Here is a 22,500-nt window from a genome sequence, read left to right on the forward strand (position 1 = left end):
AACATCGAACAATTATCACTGAACAAATAAAATGACAGACAGTCAGAGTGCGAACGAAGCCAAAAAAGACAGCCATAACTACCAAAGAGCTATTATCTTTTGCAGCCTTTCCTCTTACACCCCAGCACTGGTTCTACAATAAACCGTTTCACACAATACATAAAAACAAAATCTAGCTCTCTCCATCTAATGAGCGTTGAAAACCATATCACCTAGAACTCACAACTGTCAAGACTAAAAGAAAATCACTAAAATGGTTCTAAACTTTTCCATCATTAATTAAAAAAAAAAACACCGGGAAAATGATTAGCACGAAACGTGTGGGGGGAGGGACTCGACGTGCTACGAATCTGTAACAAGCGTTAATAAAAATCTTAATTTATTCTTTCATCTTTTAATGACAAATACGATAGTGTCCTAATATAAAAAAGATCTACCTCGAATACTGCTCTGTTAACTTCTCGTTCGACATACTAGTAACACTAAAGAGCAGCAGACTTTCGTAAATATCATTCGTTTCTTATCCAAGAAAGGTCAGTTTGGCATGAATCCTTGAGGACGAGTTTTAATTCTGGTCTCTCGTGCACATATAAATGTACATTAGAAAAATGAAATAATATAAAAACGGTGCTTAAAATCATCTATGCTTTTATTTTCATCCTCTTCTCCTGTTCCTAATCTCGCATCTCACTGCCATGAATAGCATATACCGGCCTTCGGTTTTTGCTATTTTTAAAAAGGTTTTCACAACAAATCCATAAGATCAGAGTTACACAAAAGGTTTTATTGTCGTTTTGTTGATTTTACTAAAAATAGATCGGATAAAATATCCTGATAGCCATCCATGAAAGTGTCCAAGAAACTGATGTACATAATTTTCTTTCATTGATCGGTAAAGACTAGTACGAATAATAATACGTCGAAAGACGAAGAAGAAAATAATAATAATAATAATAATAATAATAATAATAATAATAATAATAATTATTATTATTATTATTATTATTATTAATATTATTATTATTATTATTATTATTATTAGTTTTCTCTAAAAGAAAACTATTGAGATGGCTTTGTCTGTCCGTCCACACTTTTACTGTCCGCCCATAGATCTTAAAAACTACCGAGGCTAGAGAGCTCTAAATTGGTAAGTTGAACACCCACCCTCCAATCATCAAACATACCAAACTGCAGCCCTTTTTTTTTTATTTTATTTCAGGTTAAAGTTAGCCATGCTCGTGCATCTGGCAACGCTATGGAACAAGCCACCACCGTGCAGTGGCTGAGAGTTTCATGGGCCGCGGCTCATACAACATTACACGCTATACAGAAAACTCGATTGAGCCGATGAAGCTTCGGCGCATTTTTTTGCTTGTTTCTTCTGTATTTCGAACTGCGTTCTGTCGGCCATCGACGGAGTTACACTGTCAATGAATTCAAACGAGTTCGTCGTTCGCTTGAGATTAAGCAAGCCTTAAGCTGGCAGAGGCTCTTTAAGAAAAAGAAACCTGAGGAGGAAATCGGAAAAACATTAACTGGACTTCCTGGTTAAACTTTCTTGCTGACGGGCGCCGTAAGGTTTGCATGTTCGTGTACCCCCCACCCCGTCCTGTGCGTCTGTTTCACTTTTCAAACTTTTTTCAGATTTAATTTTCACTTATGGACTAATCCTGGAGAAAGAGTCGTGCAAGTGCATTGCTAGCTCAATCTGCAACATAGGTACAGAATTTGAATTCGATCAGTTTGTAATTCAGTAGATAACCGCCAGAGAACAAATGAAAGCCTAAGAAAAAAATATAAAGTCATTACTACAATTCATCTTTCTATGAACGTAGACAACCTAATATTAGCTACACGCTGAAGAACATAATACTGTAAGACACACACAAAGAAGACTATCTAAACTGAATGCCGTAGAAACAACTATCATAGCCAACAGACACAACAAAAACAACAACACCACCACCACTAATAATAATAATAAAAATTATAATAATAATCATATCATACATACTCGTATAAGATATAGTCGATATACTCGCGTATATACGAATAGGGAAAAATATTTGGTCTTCTGATCCCCACATCAATCCTCTTACTGAAAACTTCAATGACCGAGTAATAAAAGGGGAGATCGCTAATAAAATATACAAATCATTCCGCCTCCCTAAAGGATTCATTTGTATTACCCTTACGTTCAGTGATCACTTATCGAAAACGAGTGTTTACGAAGCGTTCGCTCCATCAACAGATACTTCCTGGATAGTGAAATTGTCCACACATGACCGGAAGTTTATATCCATCTTGATCCACTTCCAGTGTTTGACAAAGTTTTGGAAAAGTGTGTGTGGCAGCAGGATTTGTTATATACATTTATTTTTACGTTGGATAGATACAATGTTACTGTCATACCTAAATCAAATTTCATTTAATGTTAGTATTTTATGCCGCAATTATCACAAATTTGGCTATGATTAAATACATGAACAGGTGTATAGACATAAGTAAGTTATGAACTGGTGCCTCTGTCTCGTAATATTTCTTGGTAAATGATAAACGATGGGCAGAGATCCATCCTCGATTCTTTTTAGCTCTAAAGACCCGACCCAAGAATGAGTAACAGGTGGAGTTGGGAAGCTGATAAGGGTTTTCTGGCGGTAATTTTGGGACTCAGGCATCTAAATGTTTTAGTCTATTTACAGAGAGAGAGAGAGAGAGAGAGAGAGAGAGAGAGAGAGAGAGAGAGAGAGAGAGGTGGGGGGGGAGAGAGGTAGGGAGGGCAGGGATGGGAGAAGAACAACCGATCTCTTCATATCTAGGCATTAAGATGAACAAATCTAGCAATGCTCGTGGGTCTATGCTGCCGCAAGTGTGTAATGTGACAGAAGCACAATTAAACTATCATTCTGCTACATCATATAATGTAATGATTTTTTTCCCATAATTGATTAATCCTCTATAAAAATCCTTAAAGTACTTCGTGAATCTCAGATAACATTATTATGTGTGCAGTTCCGTTCCATTCAAAATAAATCTTTTTCAGAAATTACCAGTTCTATCTTCAAAAAGCAAATTTATGGCACTTTCAGTTATTCCAAAAACAGAATATAAGCTTCATCAGCTGTCTTAAGAAATTTATATCATCAAGAAGGAAATATAAAATATAAAATGTGATAAACGACGACTTGATAGAGGTTGAGGGGGATGAAGAATAGAGCTGGACGTTTTAAAACTAAAAAGTTAATGCCCTTTGGAAGAGCATTCTACTCCTGGATTTTTAGTTTTGTGTAAAAGAAAACAACTGAGATGGCTTTGTCTGTCCGTCCGTACTTTTTCTGTCCGCCGTCAGATCTTAAAAACCACCGAGGCCAGAGGGCTCCAAATTGGTATGTTGATCATCCACCCTCCAATCATCAAAATTTTAAACTGCAGCCCTCTAGCTTTATTAGTTTTTTTATTTTATTTAAGGTTAAAGTTAGCCATGATCGTGGTCTGGCAACGCTATAGGACAGGCCACCACCGGGCCGTGGCTGTGAGTTTCATGGGTCGCGGCTCATACAGCATTATACGCTGTACCGAAAACTTGACTGCGCCAAAGAAACTTCGGCGCATTTTTACTTATCTATTATTTATCACATTTTATTCCCATTGTTCCTGGTGGCATACCATTAACGTTCTCATACTTTGTTGTCACAATTGAGCAGACCCACCAAAACGGACAATAAAATTTCATTCTTAATAAACATAAACATAGCAACTCATCGCACCCTAGTAAACACATGACTGCTAAGTTAAAATATCATTAATCTCAGACGATATAATCAAATTCTCTGCCGCAAACAGGTGATCAATTGCCCATGTTACAGCAAGTGCGTGCAACAGCTCTCCCAAGGGAGAATTTCAATCTTGTGTCAACATAGCAACCGGGAAACCTGCAAGTCCCTCTGAATCTGTCATTTTTGTTATAACACTTTACTCTCATTTCTTCCGCTGACAATGGTGATATATTTTCCATTTATGGATCCTCAAATTGTTCCAATGTTCCTGGATTTGCAAACGCCCTGCTTGTTTATATACAGGGATAATTTTATCAGAATGCGTGATTAAAGTTTATATTTCCCATTAGTTGACATTTGACAATTAGGAAGTCCGTTTTTACCCATTCAAATAATTTTCCGAATTCTGCTTTTGTGCTCCTGGCCAACCTATCCTCCTAAGTTAAAAGCTACCTGTGTGATTTCAAAGTTGCTTTCCTACAACGCTGTTCACTGGTTTTATGGGCTAACTTCTTCCTCGTAGAATTGCTCTTAAAACACTCGGTGATACACCCCTACATGTAACATAGTCTACTGGCAAATAAATCATTTAATGTCTCATTCTCCGTTTACGTCTATGAGCTTTTTAGTGTTCTTAGTAAAACGGCCTTTAATTAACGTAATGAAATGTTTTTTAGAAAGCGACCGACAGTCTATACCATTATACGTTCATGAACCCAAACTCCAATGCTATTATTATTCAGAAGATAAACCCCCATTCACAGAGAAGAAGCCCATAGGGGCCAATGACTACAAATTCAAGAATCCAAAAAATATGTTACAGTACAGAATAACATAGCTGAATGGAATTCCTTAATATTTACCTACAGAAAATAGATTAGAAAAAAAGTGAAAACTTCATGGAGACCGAGGAAAAGTGATAGAAACCCCCCATTGAACTAATTACGGCGGCATAATAACCTGAGGCAGAACTCCTAGTGAATTTCCGATATAACACAGAAACTTTCTGATACGAGAGAGAGAGAGAGAGAGAGAGAGAGAGAGAGAGAGAGAGAGAGAGAGAGAGAAATATATTTCATTATAATATACCATAAAAACACCAAAAGCTCGGGCAGAACCAACGGAACACAACACAATACTGTGATTCATAATTTTTCTCGTTTACTACAGCATAAAATTCCTTTTACAAATATTACCGTAATTCTATTCCATACGCTATGTACCCGAGATTCCAGAGGACAAAAACGTACGTGTTCTTTATATTAAATAATTACTTTAATTTGGTGGAAATTTTACATTTTAACGTGGAAGAAGGCTTGATTCAGTTGTATAACAGGGATGGTCACTACTTCAAAAGAATGTCTGCTTGTTTGCTTTTGTTAATCTTTTATTTCCCACAAGCGATGATTCCTAAGATTTGATTCCTTATAAATTTTTCACTACTTTACCAATGGCACTTTTTTTTCTTGCTACAGCTGCCTATTTCAGTCATATTTTAATTCAGTTCGTTCTTTCATAAGTTCTTTATATAAAGAACCAGCTTCATAATGAAGGCTACATCAACGGAACGCGTTTAAATACTAAAGCTTATGAAACAAAATCTAATGAAAGCGGGGAAACAGATGGCCTATTGAAGCTTAAAATACAGTTTCAATTTAAAAAACAATTACAACAAAAATTAGGGCATAAGAAAGTATACATATAAACTGGTTTTGCATTTAGACATACATGCACAAATATTCACCAAAGCAGAGGTAAACTCGTGCACACAAAAGACTAACATCCTAAATTAAGAATAAACACTGTGATAGATGATTAACCATCGTCCTTCTCTTGCGTCCATGTATCTTCCGGTAAAATGAACCAAATGTTTTAAAAGCCTGAGTCAAATAATTCTTTTGAAACCGAACAGCAGTTTTAACTGGGTCTCCTTGCAAGACAATAAAGAAAGAATGAAAGGAATCATCGGCCGACAGGGAGGGAATATAGTGGTAATATTTTTCAATTAAATGAAGAATTTTCCGATTTTCAAAAAGATACCAGTTACCTTATTTTGACAGAAGACCAAAATACCTTAAATCTATCTGAAAATATAAAATGGAAAGCTGATGGATTGCCATTGGTTGGGTTCATTGAGAAGAAATTCGACATAATAACTGTCTGGCCCTTTTTATTTCGTCCTATTTTATTAAAGTTTCGGACAAAATGTGAGAAATATTTTAGTTATCATTCCATATTCCTTTCTAAATACAAAAGCACAAACAATTACGTTAAATTTGGATGTCTCTGCTCAAAATAAAAATAACGAATTAATAAGTTAACTTGTAATGTCTTCAATTGATGGTCGATCAATTCCAGCTACAAAAAACCCTAAGGGCTACTGAGAATTCTGACCCATTAACAATGAGCATCTCAAGAACACGTTCAGGAAATTGAGTCTCAAAAACTTTGGCCCCTGAAAAAGCTTCATTTCTTGGCATGACTTTGCGGCTCCCTTCTCCTTTCATTTGCCTTCCCCATCATCTTTATCGGCCTTTAATAATTGTTTGTGGACTTTAAGAGTTATTATGTGAGCACCTACGATTTCCATTGTTAAGGACCCAGAATTTATGGGAGAAAAATTACTGTCTATTGCTATCTCTCCCCCAAAACACAATGCATTACATGAACAGACCTATACAGAATTTCCTACGGATATGTGTGTACGAGAGAGAGAGAGAGAGAGAGAGAGAGAGCATTCCTCTTAATATTCCATGTTGTCATGGGAACAGATTATATTTACCACAACACACAAAACAACGTCGATCCTGAAATTTGTTCAAAGGCCAATTTTACAGAGAAGAGAGAATGACTATCAGCAGGGGTGGACTATAATGACCCATCACATTTACGCAAAAGAGTTATAAACAAACATGCAAGACTGCCCCTACTAAAGTAAATATCCCTTCGCAATACAGAACAGCCAAATTCACTGCAATTCCCCTGTTACGAAAACTTACAGTAATGTTTAGACTCTCTCTCTCTCTCTCTCTCTCTCTCTCTCTCTCTCTCTCTCTCTCTCTCTCTCTCTCTCTCTCTCTCTCTCTCTCTCTCTCTTCTAGTCTTTATTGTCGTTCAATATATCTGTTAAATAAATCTGAATAAAAAGCAAATGCTGTTAATTTTCATTTTCATTTTATGTCTTTACTACCACAGCCACAAGACCCAGAATCAAAGGTAAAAGTATTTCTCACTGGTTTGATGCCTTTTGGTCGAAATCAATTCACGTTGAAAAAGGCATAGCGAGATATGTGACGTGTTCTTTTCCCTCGTCTCTAACTGACAAATATTTGCTCAGTCTTAGCAAATGACTCGTTTCTCTTTACACAACCACGGAGAATTCACATTTAGTATTCGGCGTCGGTGACCCTGGTAGTTGTGACGCCAGATAACCCACAATTAATCAATCAATCTTAGCTGGAGTCTTGGAGTCCGTGCCACCCTGTGGGGTGACCGTGGGTCATCAGAGTAATAATACTCTCCAATATGATTCCGTTCGAACTAGATAGACACTGCTGAAATCTCGCCATTCATGTGCAATGTGCAAACATTTCTCTGCAGTTGTCAAGAATTACCTCTGCATCATTGTCTGCTTCATTACACGAGACTTCCCATTGGCCTTCAGACCAGAAAACGAGATTTTACGGTGGTCCATACGCGAGACTTCTGTTCTCTATCGCATAAATGATTATGCATACAAACAGAATCCCTGGATTCTCTCATTAAAAAATGGGAATGCAAAAGAAAGGGCTAAATCGCACCAAGAGTTTTCACTTCCGTGTGCATTTTATCTATTTACACTGGACTCCGTAATTATTTAGTACCTAATGTATTATTTAAATTTTAGGAGGACAGTCATTATGGTTTCACTTATTCATAAAGAATTAAATTAACAAAATACAAGAAACACCGTATGCTCAATAGTAAGAAAAAAATCTATAAAAGACACAAAAGTGCGAGACATTTCCTTTGGAAAGACCTGCCTTATTACGAGTAAGAAAAGACACTTTCATTCCTATTGGGAGACTCGGAAACTTTGTAACCAACCTCAGAAGAAAAATAATGACCTAGGCTTACTTTTTACACATCCCTTCGCTTAACGTTATTTAAGGACAGAGAGAGAGAGAGAGAGAGAGAGAGAGAGAGAGAGAGAGAGAGAGAGAGAGAGAGAGAGACTCGTAGTCTTGTGAAGAGGAAAGGAGGAAACAAGAGCTCCTAATATCTGGGGTTGAATGAAGAGACTCAAAATCGAACTCTTCATGTACACTAAAGTTGATTGTTTCTTGTCACCTACCACCTACTGTATACTAACTGACACGCAATACTGGTATAATATTTTGCCGGAAAAAGTCTCTCAAGGGATTATGAAATTTGAAATGTTATTTTCCCGCTGTTTGTGATAACCACTAAGCATGCCTCTCTCCTTACTTTGGTTTTCCCCGATCCCTTCGTTGAAAAAGCTGCATAATAATTCATAAGGCAAATAAAGATTAACGATGGTTGCATGACCACACGAACATCGTTTGGATAAAATGTCACAAACCTTGGAGTAAAGGGAACCTGCAAAAGAGAGGGAGGGAGGAAGGAGAGTAAAAATGAGCCAAAGGCGCCTCACACTGAGGGACCTGGGGCAACCCGAACGAATTGTAAGGTCTGTAAGGTAAGGTCTGGGAAACTGTGAGGGGTTCCAACCGAGATTCGGGAAACTGAAGAAAAAAAACAAGAGAACAATAATTAACTTGTTACGTAACTGCATGGATGGCTGAAGGTGAAACCATATTTAGGCAGGATACTTCCGTTTGTTTCTGGGGTTAGAGGGGGCTACCTAAAGAATGTTTTCAGAAAGAAATCGAAATCATTTTCTTGAATGAAAACTAAAAACAACAGAGTTTTGGAAACAGTTACATACACACAGAGCAGTATTTAAAAATTATGGAGATAAACATAATCATAAACAAAGTGACAGCTATGCCACATGATGGGGAGGAAAATAATGTAGAACAAAGCACAAAATTGCGTTTAAAAAGGCTCTTCCTACCTATACATGCACCTTTCGTCCTCAATGATCATATTCAATGCCAGTTTTCGGAAACTCCTCATCTTCCTCAATCAGCCCCGTTACTCCTAAGTTTTGCCCAAGAAAAAGTTTGGCTCATATTCGGTCAACAGTTTCTTTCCTATGATTTTTTGTTATTTTGATTTTTTATGACTAACCACTGATTACTTTTTTTTAATAATCTGTACAGCAAATTTGTTTTACGGTACGTTTACGCTTTTTTTTTATTTGCACAACTTCCGCTTTTCGTTACAGAAATACAGTACAACTGTATGTGAGTTTATGCATGTACTTAAGCGGTACTTAAGCGGGATTGTATCTATGACAAAAATAAAAATGTACCTTATAATTATATACTGCTCAAGCAGCAATACACTAGTAATAAGTTTGATTTGATTTATGAAGGTTTGACTCTAGCCCCAAAACAGTGGGGCACTTTTAGCCATTCAGCGCATAAGACAGTGAAAATGGAAAACTGGAATGATTTGACATCAAAATAGCAGAGAGGAAGTGGGAATGGATGTAAAGCATAAGGCTAAAAGGTGTATGTAGCATGGGGCCGAAGGGACCATTCAAACAACCATTAAGAGTGCGTGACTTGCGCTCGCGGCAATACCCCCTACGGGATAACACTTGGTACAACTGGAGTCATGTTAAATAAACAGCGGCAATTTGAAGGATGGATCGGGCAGGGGCGTCATTTAGGGGGGGCAGTGGGGGCAATTGTCCCCCCAAGACTTAAGTTGCCCCCCCCAGCCTCAACTTGGTCCCCTCATCCCACCAAGCCCCAAGAAGTAACAGTAGCTGGTTTTCCATTGTTCATACCGAAATTCAAATGTGTCAACACATTAAGTTTTATCTGTCTATCTATCTATTTTATGTGCTTCAAAAAGCACATAAAATAGCTCAAAATCAAATAAACCCCGGGTTATTAGCTCGCTTCGCTCGCCAAACCGCCTTGTCTCCCCCCCCCCTCAAAAATCTGAAATGACGCCCCTGGGATCGGGGACATCGTCTGGCATTCCAAAGCAAAAGTATCTGATTCATTTCAAGGTTTATTTTAGAGCACCTACAAGTTGGTATTTGTATTTGTTCGTAAATCTAGGAAATTGCTACTTACTGCTTCACGAGAAAAGTGCGGCTCCAAAATGATATATACATGTATAACAATATCACATTCTATTTGTTCTCACACGTGGCGAGTTTCCTTCAATAAATCATTTAATTCTTAAAGAGTTTCTCTTCCCGATCTCGGATCTTCCTCCAAGGGAAATGATCAGAGGCTTCTTCCGTAAACTCTCTTTTCCGTACACTTGTCAATTAATGGTTTCTCATAATCGTTCTCTGTTCTAGCATTATCTGCCTCTGCATAACTCATTCTTGCTATTGTGTCAGAATAATGTGGATTCCGAGTCGATCAACAGTTAAATCTCTGAAATGAATAACTGAATGGCGCCGCTGTGTGCGTGTTCCTGTCTTTTTTTCGCAAACTTCAATATCTTCTTTGAGAGTTCTTGTGCACAGAAAGTGGTCATTAAAGGCCACATAAGACTTGCAAAAGAATGAAAACCCAAGCATAGAAGTGATTACTTGAACATGAGGTTAACTTTTCAATTTCCCGCCACTTTAAACTTGATTTTAATGCAACATATTACATGAACTGGCATTTTTTAAATGTGACTTTGATGGTACGCGTAATGTCAACTGGCGTGTTTCCAATACAAATTTGTCATATGTTTATAAAGATGACTTTTTAAGCACTATAAGATTTCACAATTCACAAATACATTTTTATTAGTTTCTGCATTTCATGTGGGCGTTTATTTGATATCTGAAAAATACTGGCAGGGAAGTATTCGTTATGGCCGTCGAAAAATAGATAAGTGCGCACACGAGGGAAGAAATGTAGGAAATGGCTGAATTCCTTGACCCGCCCCGCGCGACTTGGAAAATGTTCTTCACGAGTTTCATTAAACGAGAGAGTAGCACGTACTTCTCGAAGCATACAAAAACCAGTCTCCCAAACTAAATACTAAACAAGCCCTCTCCAACGTAGTCATAAAATTCAAAACAAATGAAAATCTCTCATTTATCGAAACAATAAAAAACAAGTAAAAAATGCGCCGAAGTTTCTTCGGCGCAATCGAGTTTTCTGTACAGCGTATAAGCCTGTATGAAACTCTCAGACACCCATGAAACTTTCAGCCGCGGCCCGGTGGTGGCTAGTGTTTTTGGCACCTATAGTGGTGCCAGACGCACAATCATGGCTAACTTTAACCTTACATAAAATAAAAACTACTAAGGCTAGAGGGCTGCAATTTGATATGTTTGATGATTGGAGGGTGGATGATCAACATCCCAATTTGCAGCCCTCTAACCTCTGTAGTTTTTAAGATCTTACGGCGAGCAGAAAACGTGCGGACGGACAGACAAAGCCATCTCAATAGTTTTCTTTTACAGAAAACTAAAAACCTATTAACCATTATCAGCATTAAAGAACTACGTGGTGCAATAACGATCAAAATAATTTTCAGATAAGTAATATACAAATTTTAACTAGGAATAAAAAATAGAGAAAAACTAAATACAAAACAAGGACTTGACTATTATCGTTATATGAAACATTATGAACGCCCAAGGGGAAATGCTTCAACTTCTTTACAAAATGTAACGCCGAGTAGTACGTCTTTCTTAAGCTTAAAACTAAGACGAAATAACTTCAATATGCATAAGAAAGAAAATATGTAAGATAAAAGTTAGCCAAAACAGCGAAACCATTTCAAAACCTAACTTACGGGTCCATAAAATGGAGAAATAATGTGAACAAATAAGTCATTACAGACACCTTTGCCATGAGAAAATGCAAGCTTTAGGTAATGTGAAACTTCAGAGAAAAAGGTAATGGTAAGAGATTAGTTACTTTCAGGTCTTTAAATGCCAACTCCTCGACGCGAAAAAGACGCGTCTCCTGAAAAATGGAAAAGAAAAAAAAATACTTGCATACAGTAATGAAAATTCCAAATGCATCCATTTTCTTCGATATTTTTCAAACTATATTAATTTTCCTCGTCAGCATTAAGTCTTCCAACGAGGTTTCCTAGTCAAGAGAGAGAGAGAGAGAGAGAGCGAGGGGTGGGGGGCAGGTTCTGCTGATGTCTTCCTAAACTGCCTCCAGTTATATAGGCCATATGGCTAATGTAGTTGCCTGAACTTCCATAAGCACTAATGTGACAGTAATGAGAGCAGGATGTAGCGTGATTGTGACCAAGCTTTAATTCGCTCCCCAGTCACTTCCACTGGCCACATGATTAGGAAGAGACGTTTAAATATGGGGCACTCGAATTCTCTGTCACTAGGACAGGGCAGGTGGGGAGTGGCTCCATTTTGGTAATTTATCTCAAATAATTAAATTATCAACGACAAATTTCTCAATAACCTGGGAAAACTTACCTCGGAGTTACTCGTCTTGCTTTCAAATTCGACTTGAAATTAAGATGCAAATTAATGTTGTAGCTCGGACAACTGTATTCTTGGTACTGTAGCAACTACAATTTCATTATAATTAGTATAGCTAAAATCCTTATTCATGCGCAAGTATAGAAATCGATGCTACCTCCTATTTACGTTTTTATGCCTTAATTATACACAAGCTCTGCCTGATAACAATTCTTCTTTTATACACACAGACGGACTAAAATTACACACGGACAGGCTGGGCTATAAATACACGAGGACAACCTTTAACGAGCACCACAGGAAAAATAACCGTGTATCGTCTTTCTTTGTGGGCTGATGAAGCTTAAAGAATGAAAACATAACTCCACTCGTTTTTCGTTAATTCGTAACTTTTAGTCTATACTAAAATTATACAGACTATAAACAGCAACTTGAAATTAGCATTGTGATATGATACACCTTCATTACACGAGCTTCGTTGCATGTCTGCAAAAGAGGTCAATGTGGTGTGTTCTCCTACACTGCCCTTGTCACCCCTTCTCTCCTTCTCCCAACCTCTTTTCCCTTCAGGGGAAGAAACGGATAAAATGCACTATTAGAATGGATTTAATAATTATGTATTAAAAGCATGTAAATATGATTATCTTTCAATAGAGGGTAATACAGAAAAAGATGGGAAAACAAAATCTCTAGAACAAAAGGAAAATTCGGTGTTTCTAAGTATGCAGACAGATAAGAGCCCATGAAAGTACATTAAATTTACTAATTAAGAGAGAGAGAGAGAGAGAGAGAGAGAGAGAGAGAGAGAGAGAGAGAGAATGTGAAATTCTCCAGGTAATATTCTTATGCTGCTGAATAAAGCCACAAAGCAAATAATAGTGAAAGGTTTGACAATGAGTTAAAAATCGAAAATATAATAATTTAAGCAACAAAAAAAAAAAAAATTGGGTTAATTTTTAACGAGGTATTATTATTATTATTATTAAAGTAGTTTAACCAGACCACTGAGCTGACTTTCAGCTCTCATAGGGCTGGCCCGAAGGATTTGATTAAAATACTAGGTCCAGGCCTGAAGTCAAGCGCTAGGACCCAATTAACGAGGTAACATAAACGACCGTATATGTTTATTCATGTTTAATAGTTATAACTGCTAGGAGATAAAATAAAAAAAAAAGTATTGGAACATAAAAAATTATAATTAAAAAATACAACAAATTCCTTCTTACATACCAGCGTCATTACTAACTTCTGCATTTTACACAAACGAATTTCAAAATGAGAGGATTTCGTTCAGTTCTATTAGCAAGCATTCCTTTAATTTATAACATACTTACTTCTTAAAGAAAACATCAAAATAAATCTCAGTCAAGTATAGGTTAATACAGTTCTCATCAACGACTAACACTCCACAAACGCCCCTTAGGGCACTTAAATTTTCTCTTGAGTGATAAAATTACCCTCTGTCCCCTGCCCAGGCGATATCCAACAAAAATAAATATGCAATTTCTACTGTGACCTTTTCCTAAATCAGCTATCTCGAGGGAATGAATATTCTCGCTATTTTCTGAGTAACCACATAACATTAAAAGAGAAATGAGTATGGCCAGATAAAATGAAACATCGCGCTAAGGAGAAGTGACATGAAAGAGAGAGAGAGAGAGAGAGCGTGAGTTTTCCTGAAATGAAGGAAGCAATTCTTTCCGTTCTTTACCTTTAATTTGGGAAATAATTCTGTCACCGTAATCATGACTGACATTGTCTGAAAGGTGCAGACTCAGGGAAGCAGCTGACATTCAGAAAGCAAAACATTAGTCCAGTAATGGTAGAACAAAGCATCTTTATCATGGATAAATACCATCATCACTGTGGATAGTGGAAACATCATGCATAATGCTTTGTTCCTTGACACCATTATACCTATGAATAATACTTTGTTCACTGACGGTATTAAACCATCGTGTAACACCAAATACTGTATTTCCATTTTTTTTTAGAAACGTAGGTAAGGAGTATACGTTTTTAGAGTTACGAAATATACAGAGCTATAGGGGTCCGCCACCTAGGTCAAATCCCCAAATGGATTTTGGGTACACGGCAGCACAGCACATTGATTTGACATCCAATCACTCATTGAATGTGCCATTAACAACCAAAAAGTTGTATAGTACGTGGGAAACAGTTGTGAGAGAGAGAGAGAGAGAGAGAGAGAGAGAGAGAGAGAGAGAGAGAGAGAGTTTCTCGTTTGCCATACATATTCCGGCTATATTTCCCAACATATTGCTCTTCACTTCAATGCTGCCGACCTTAAACTTGCTTGGCTTAACCACCGTTAACGAGAGGCCATCATTAGGGGGACACTCAGATACCGCTTATTTTTCCTTTTATCACAACCATATCTAAGAAGTAATGGTAGTTTAAATTGATAAACACCACTTTAATTCAGGTCATCCTAGATGCCATAACTGGCTCCAAGGTGGTGACCATATACTTCTTTTTAATCACTTAAGGTCTGCGTTTGTGTTACGTTTCTTGATGATGAAACTTTCTGTTTCCGATACTCGATAGGCATTTTATTCTGTGGAAGCTTATCTAAGCTTTGTTTGGGCGATAATAACAAACATTCTTGTTACCCATACAATTTAACCTCTAGCTTACTGCATAAACTGCAGAATAAGCATTAATAGCGCCACGCAGAACATCATAGAGTATACTGTGAATAATGATATTAAGAAAAAGCATTAGGGATTACGTGATGCTAAAAGAACATTAAACATTTGCGTCTCAATTATTTCATCATTATATATGACAAAAATATTTTACTCAGCGAATCTGTTGAGGACGTAAGATTGAAAACTATAAACTTTTATTCTACCGTTTTATTTTTTCATTAAATACAATATTCGAGACAACTATTTAAAAAAAACTCAGTAGCTATATAATGTTAATGCCCATTCACATCTGTATAGCATATGCTCTGTTGTTTCCAGGATGTTAACTTTCGGGAAGTGCAATTCCTTCCTAACCCGGCACTGCTCACCTCCCTATCATCCTTCGTTCTTACTTTATGAGCACTCAAAACACACTGATCCATCCAAAAAACACAATCTTTTTCCAGAGTTTTTATCAACTTCAGTTTCCACTATCCCATATGTACTATTTAAAAAGTTCATTTACTGTATAATATAAGCTTCGAACTTATTCCTTTCATTTCCATGAAAGAGTTGTTTCAACATTCCGTTCATACAGTTCCTCATGTAATTCAGTAAATGAACGAACATCATACTCATGGCAGTGCGCATAAACACTTATATACAATGGCTGGCATACTGGTGTTCGCATTAAGGTACCTGGAAAACATCTACTTAAAGACGCATATATGCATAATGCAATACAGGTACTAGATCTACAGTAGGTACACCAATGGTCGAAAAAAAGTAAAAAATACGCCAAAGTTTCTTCGGCGCAATCGAGCTTTCTGTACAGCGTATAATGCTGTATAAGCCTCGGCCCATGAAACTTTCAGCCACGGCCCGGTGGTGGCCTGTCCTATAACGTTGCCAGACGCACGAGCATGGCTAACTTCAACATTAAATGAAATAAAAACTACTATGGCTAGAGGGCTGCAATTTGGTATGCTTGATGACTGGAGGGTGGTTGGTCAACATATTAAGTTGCAGCCCTCTAGCCTCAGTAGTTTATAAGATCTGACTGCGGGCGGACAGAAAAAGTGCGGACGGACAGACAAAGCCATCTCATTAGTTTTCTTTTAAAGAAAACTAAAAATCAGTCACAACTAGCCTAACACAAGACACCCTCCCCAAATAACTCAGAGGAAAATTTACTTTCGTTTCTGCATTTATCGCTCTTCGTGGTAATAAATCACAACACTTAACCACACATACATGACAGCACTACCCACAAGCATGTATACGAATACATCTTTAAACAAATGGGGGGATAATTAGCGTCAGTAATGGTATATTAAAATGACTTATGCGCTCAGGCAAATGGGGAATGAGGTCGCAGGCATGCGTACACGCCAATCATGCCTTTTTATGTATATGACTTGTCAGATAATACAAGATTTATCCACATTCTTCACTCTAATTTAAGAATAATTGAAGTTCTCCTCCAGGGCGTCCAAACTATCTTCATTTTTTTTTTCTATTGCCAATATTTGTAAATGCATTGAGCGTATTTGCTAGATTTAAGGATAATACCTTTTATTTTATTTTTACTTGAAACTCAAGAATAATGTACAATTAACTACTAAAAGATACCAATATATTTTCCTCTTACCTATACATTCGTGTCCATTTCTTCTCTCGTCTCCAATATCACCGACGGGTCTCCGTGATTCATCAAAAAGCGTCAACACTTGAAATTGCACATAAATTATATAAAAAAGCTTTAGTACGTATCTGTGAATATATATACATATACATATATATATATATATATATATATATATATATATATATATATATATATATATATATATATATATATATATATATATATATATATATATGTATATAATATATATATAATATATATATATATATATATATATATATATATATATATATATATATATACACACATATACCTCTATATATATCACAATGTCTGCATGTGAAAAAATGAGAGATCAGGCGTAGGTCCTGACCGGTTTCAACGTTATTCCGTCAATGGCTTGTAAATAAAGCTGACACCGGTCAGACCTGCATCCAGTCTCTCTCATCTTTTCACCTATGGTTATGTGTGATGAACCAATCGTGTAATGAACTTATGATAATCATATATATATATATATATATATATATATATATATATATATATATATATATATATATATATATATATATATATATATATATATATATATATATATATAATGTATGTCTGAGTAATCCTTCATATCAAGTCACTTAAACCCAAAGGCGTTTAAGTGATAATACTGGAAAATGGTACATCCTTTCTATCATGTCTCACTTTTCTCCCAAAGGACAACTAACATTGCCACTGGTGTTAAGATTCGGTTCATCTATTCATTATCTGCTCTTCAATTGAAATTCATCTACTGCACATGCGTCATTACATGTAGAAAACATCTATAACATAATGATCAGAGTAAGACTTGTCAAAGAAAGTGTTAATCCTTTAACTCAAGATTATTATTTGGCGTCATTAAGCGAGGCGACCCCTTATTATAACAAGTACAAAATGCCTTAAAGTTTCTTCGGCGCAATCATGTTTTCTGTACAGCGTATAATGCTGTATGAAACTCTCAGCCACGGCCCATGAAACTCTCAGCCAAGGCCCGTGACACTTTCAGCCACGGTCCGGTGCTGGCCTGTGTTGTTGGCACCTATAGCGGTGCCAGACGCACGGTTATGGCTAACTTTAACCTTTAATGAAATAAAAAATACCGAGGCTAGAGAACTGCAATTTGGTATGTTTGATGATTGGAGGGTGGATGATCAACTTACCAATTTGTAGTCCTCTAGCCTCAGTAGTTTTTACGATCTGAGGTGGACAAGAAATGGGTGCGGACAGTTCAAAGACAAGAAACTGGGGTATGGTCTCAAAAGTTTCTTTAAGAGAGAGAGAGAGAAAGAGAGAGAGAGAGGAGAGTAGAGAGCGAGAGAGAGAGATAAGAGAGAGGAGAGAGAGAGTCCATTTTAAAAAACATAAACCAATAATGTAAGGGAAAGACTGGCACATAAATTCGTCACTTTCTCTTCTGGATAGGCTGTTATTTCGCGAAGCAAATTCTCATAGAATAGAAAGCCCTTATGATGTTGTAGTGAATTTAATCCTTAAAAAAGAATCTTGAAGTAGAATGTTAACCTCTTCTTGTACGTAAATTTTAACCGCAGAAATTTACAGGGAAATAGGAGCCGAGAAACTCTTGGAGAAGGACATAATTACTTAAAACTTGCTCGGTTAAACAATGAAATTATACAGAGTTACTGGAAGAAGATCCGTCTCCCTCACCTCTGAATTTACAAGAACTCGCTCTCTCTCTCTTCTCTCTCTCTCTCTCTCTCTCTCTCTCTCTCTCTCTCTCTCTCTCACACACACACACACACACACAAATAAATGGCCAGTAAAGACTAGTTAAAACTGTCAACAGAAAAGGAAGAAAAGCACATCACTTTTAAACCTAGAGAGAGAGAGAGAGAGAGAGAGAGAGAGAGAGAGAGAGAGAGAGAGAGAGAGAGAGAGGAGGAGAGAGAGAGAGCTCTTTTAAATTCAGAGGTGAGGGAGATGGATCTTCTTCCAGCAACTTTGTATAATTTCATTGTTTAACAGAGCAAGTTTTGAGTAATTGTGTTCTCCAAGAGTTTCTCGGTTCTGAATTCCTTGTAAATTTCTGCGGTTAAAATTTACATACAAGAAGAGGCAAACATTCTACTTCAAGATTCTTTTTTAAGGTTTAAATTCACTATAATGTCATATGGGCTTTCTATAATATGAGAATTTGCTTCGCGAAATAATAGCCTCATGCCTTTCGAATTATACCTTGTCAGTTGCAATAATAATAGCAATGTTTCCTACTGCATAAATGAGAACATGACAAAGAGTGCTCACAAACAAAAATTTGAAATATGAGTACAAAAACAGAAATTTATATTAACTTGCATATTTGGTTGCATTTTCGACACTAATTCACTTGGAAACAATAGCAAGATGACTATGAAATCAGAACTATTGCTCGATACGAGGAATTATGTTGCTTAATCTAAATGCCCTTGATAGGAGATTGACGACACTGGATTCATGAGAGAGAGAGAGAGAGAGAGAGAGAGAGAGAGAGAGAGAGAGAGAGAGAGAGAGAGAGAGCATATATATAACAAGGTGACATTCCACTTTTTCCAAAGGGGTAGCATTTTGTTTACTGCGGCTATCTGGAAAAGGTGACAGTATGTACGAGTATATCAAATGTCTGAAACCATATGGTGACTATACAATGCGTGCGCGCTGATAGTTGATCGTACAAAAAATTGGAAATCCTGTCCTGCACAGTCCCATGATTTTGAAAAGCACCTATGTTTTTCCACACACCTGGGCAATAGCTGGACCATGACCCGGTCTAAGGTGAAGGGTATACAGGTTCAACACTTCTGCTGGTCCCAGCATGGGCGCCATCCACAAGTCGGATCGGACGACCAAAGGATGTAACCTGGAGAATATGAGGGAATTCGATGTGAAAAAACATTGTCTTTATATAAAAACGTTAATAAAGGATGCTCGGCAACATAAACTGTTCTCAGGTGCTTCTATTCATCCCGAAACAAAAGCGATTTGAAACAAATAAAATATTAATTTTCCCTGAAAACAAGTACTTTCTGAAACGAGATCGACAACTCGTATAAAAATATGTCTATATAAAAGACTACGAGAATCTTTTTTTTTTTTTCTTAAGGAAATCAAAAGCGGAAACTCGGGTATAGTATTATGAGTTCCGGTAAAGGGGCTAAATCTAACGCAAAGTTATAGACGAAAATACAAACATACTCCAGGAAAATGACTGAAAGCCAATCACTCCCGCCAATACTCGAACGCAAGTACCCAATCAGAATTATGGACCCAGATGCACTGCTGATCAAATTTGTCCTCAAAGGCAAGAGCGAATATTTGTCCGTCTCCTCCTTGCCTCCTCCAATTTCCAAAATGAATCCAATTTTGATCCTTCTTGATGGGGCCTCAATTGCATTTCTGCCGACGAAGAAAACTACAGAAAGGACGAAGAGAAAGGATTCTGTTTTACGATACACCATCAACACATCCCCGGATTTTCTTAGACGATGTAACCAGAGACAATTTGGAAAAAGACGAAAATGCGAAATCATGATTTAAGTTTTTTTTTAATGCTGATTAATTTGCGCCAAAGATGCAACATATTCATAAATTACCTGTGAATCTAGAAGCTGTCTTTAAACTGTCTTGTAAAATCGACTACATTTATGAGACAACACTAGTCTAATGCATTCGCACAGTAATGAATTTTCATAGCTTACAGAAACTGTCTTCGTTTCTATGCTTTACCAATAAAACTAACCTAAACCTCTTATAACCCAAGTTTAAGGCTTTCCCAGAAATATCATGGATTCGAACTAGGCCGCAGTTCGAATCCACTGATGGCGAAGCACTGGGGGTAATTCCCGAGGCAGTGACTTGATATTGAACGACGACTGTGGCATAATATATATATATATATATATATATATATATATATATATATATATATATATATATATATATATATATATATATATATATATATATATATATATATATTATATATATATATATATATATATATATATATATATATATATATATATATTATATATATATATATATATATATATATATATATATATATATCGTATGTAGGTATACACACACACACACACACTTAACGTCGTCTCCGGTTACATTACTCATCATGCACTGAAGACAGTCAGCTTCTCCTGGGCTCACATTTATTGGACTCCAGCTACTGTGTCAAGGGCGTTCATCATCCAAAGGCGTTTTCTAATAGCGACGCTAGTCGTTTTATCTATCTTGAGGCTGACTTTTGCCTCTCTCTCTCTCTCTCTCTCTCTCTCTCTCTCTCTCTCTCTCTCTCTCTCTCTGTATGCAAGCTGCTTTTTATGTTACTTGGAGAGGTCGGTCTTACAGAAGTATTTGCCTGGCATGATGTTTCCTCACTTTGTATGAATATTTGTATCCTATCTGATTTTAATGTTACGCTTCTATGCTTTAGCAATAAAAGTAACCTAAATCTCTTATAACCCAAGTTTAATGCTTTCCCACAAATGTCATGGATTCGAACCAGGCCGCAGTTCGAATCCCACTGGTGGCGAAGTACTTATCGATTACAATTCCCACTGGGGGTAATTCTCGAGGAACAGTGACTTGATATTGAACGACAACTGTGACATAATATTTGTGAATATATATATATATATATATATATATATATATATATATATATATATATATATATATATATATGTATATATATATATATATATATATATATATATATATATATATATATATATATATATAATTTATATATATATACAGTATATGTGTATATGTATACATATATAAATACATACAGGGAAGGCGTTGTGTTTTTATCATTCAGGAACAAGTTGGTTTCACTTAAAGACAAATATTATTCTTCTGGGTTCTTAAAAGAAACAAAAACAGAGTTTTTCTTTATTATCCCTTTTAATTATAAAGCTCCCCCTGGGTTGTTTGTTGCTTCTTAGGGAAGTCGGCTTGGCTCGAGACTGAAATACGCTAAGTCCAAGCTTGCATTTGTAAAAACTGAGCGCGAGAGGGCGGTAAAAACTCCAAGCTTGGACTTGTAAGAACTGAGCGTGAGAGAGCGGTAAAAACTCCAAGCCTGGACTTGTCAAAACTGAGCGTGAGAGAGCGGTAAAAACTGAGCGCGAGAGAGGGTAAAAACTCCAAGCCTGGACTTGTCAAAACTGAGCGTGAGAGAGCGGTAAAAACTCCAAGCCTGGACTTGTCAAAAGTGAGCGTGAGAGAGCGGTAAAAACTGAGCGCGAGAGAGGGTAAAAACTCCAAGCCTGGACTTGCCAAAACTGAGCGCGAGAGAGCGGTAAAAACTCCAAGCCTGGACGTGTAAAAACTGAGCGCGAGAGAGCGGTAAAAACTCCAAGCCTGGACTTGTAAAAACTGAGCACGAGAGAGCGGTAAAAACTCCAAGCCTGGACTTGTCAAAACTGAGCGTGAGAGAGTGGTAAAAAATGAGCGCGAGAGAGGGTAAAAACTCCAAGCCTGGACTTGTCAAAACTGAGCGCGAGAGAGCGGTAAAAACTCCAAGCCTGGACTTGTAAAAACTGAGCGCGAGAGAGCGGTAAAAACTGCAAGCCTGGACTTGTCAAAACTGACCGCGAGAGAGCGGTAAAAACTCCAAGCCTGGACTTGTCAAAACTGAGCGCGAGAGAGCGGTAAAAACTCCAAGCCTGGACTCGTAAAAAGTGAGCGCGAGAGAGCGGTAAAAACTCCAAGCCTGGACTTGTCAAAACTGAGCGCGAGAGAGCGGTAAAAACTCCAAGCCTGGACTTGTAAAAACTGAGCGCGAGAGAGTGGTAAAAACTGCAAGCCTGGACTTGTAAA

This window comes from Macrobrachium rosenbergii, chromosome 12, assembly GCF_040412425.1.
Source record: "Macrobrachium rosenbergii isolate ZJJX-2024 chromosome 12, ASM4041242v1, whole genome shotgun sequence".
NCBI lineage: Eukaryota > Metazoa > Arthropoda > Malacostraca > Decapoda > Palaemonidae > Macrobrachium > Macrobrachium rosenbergii.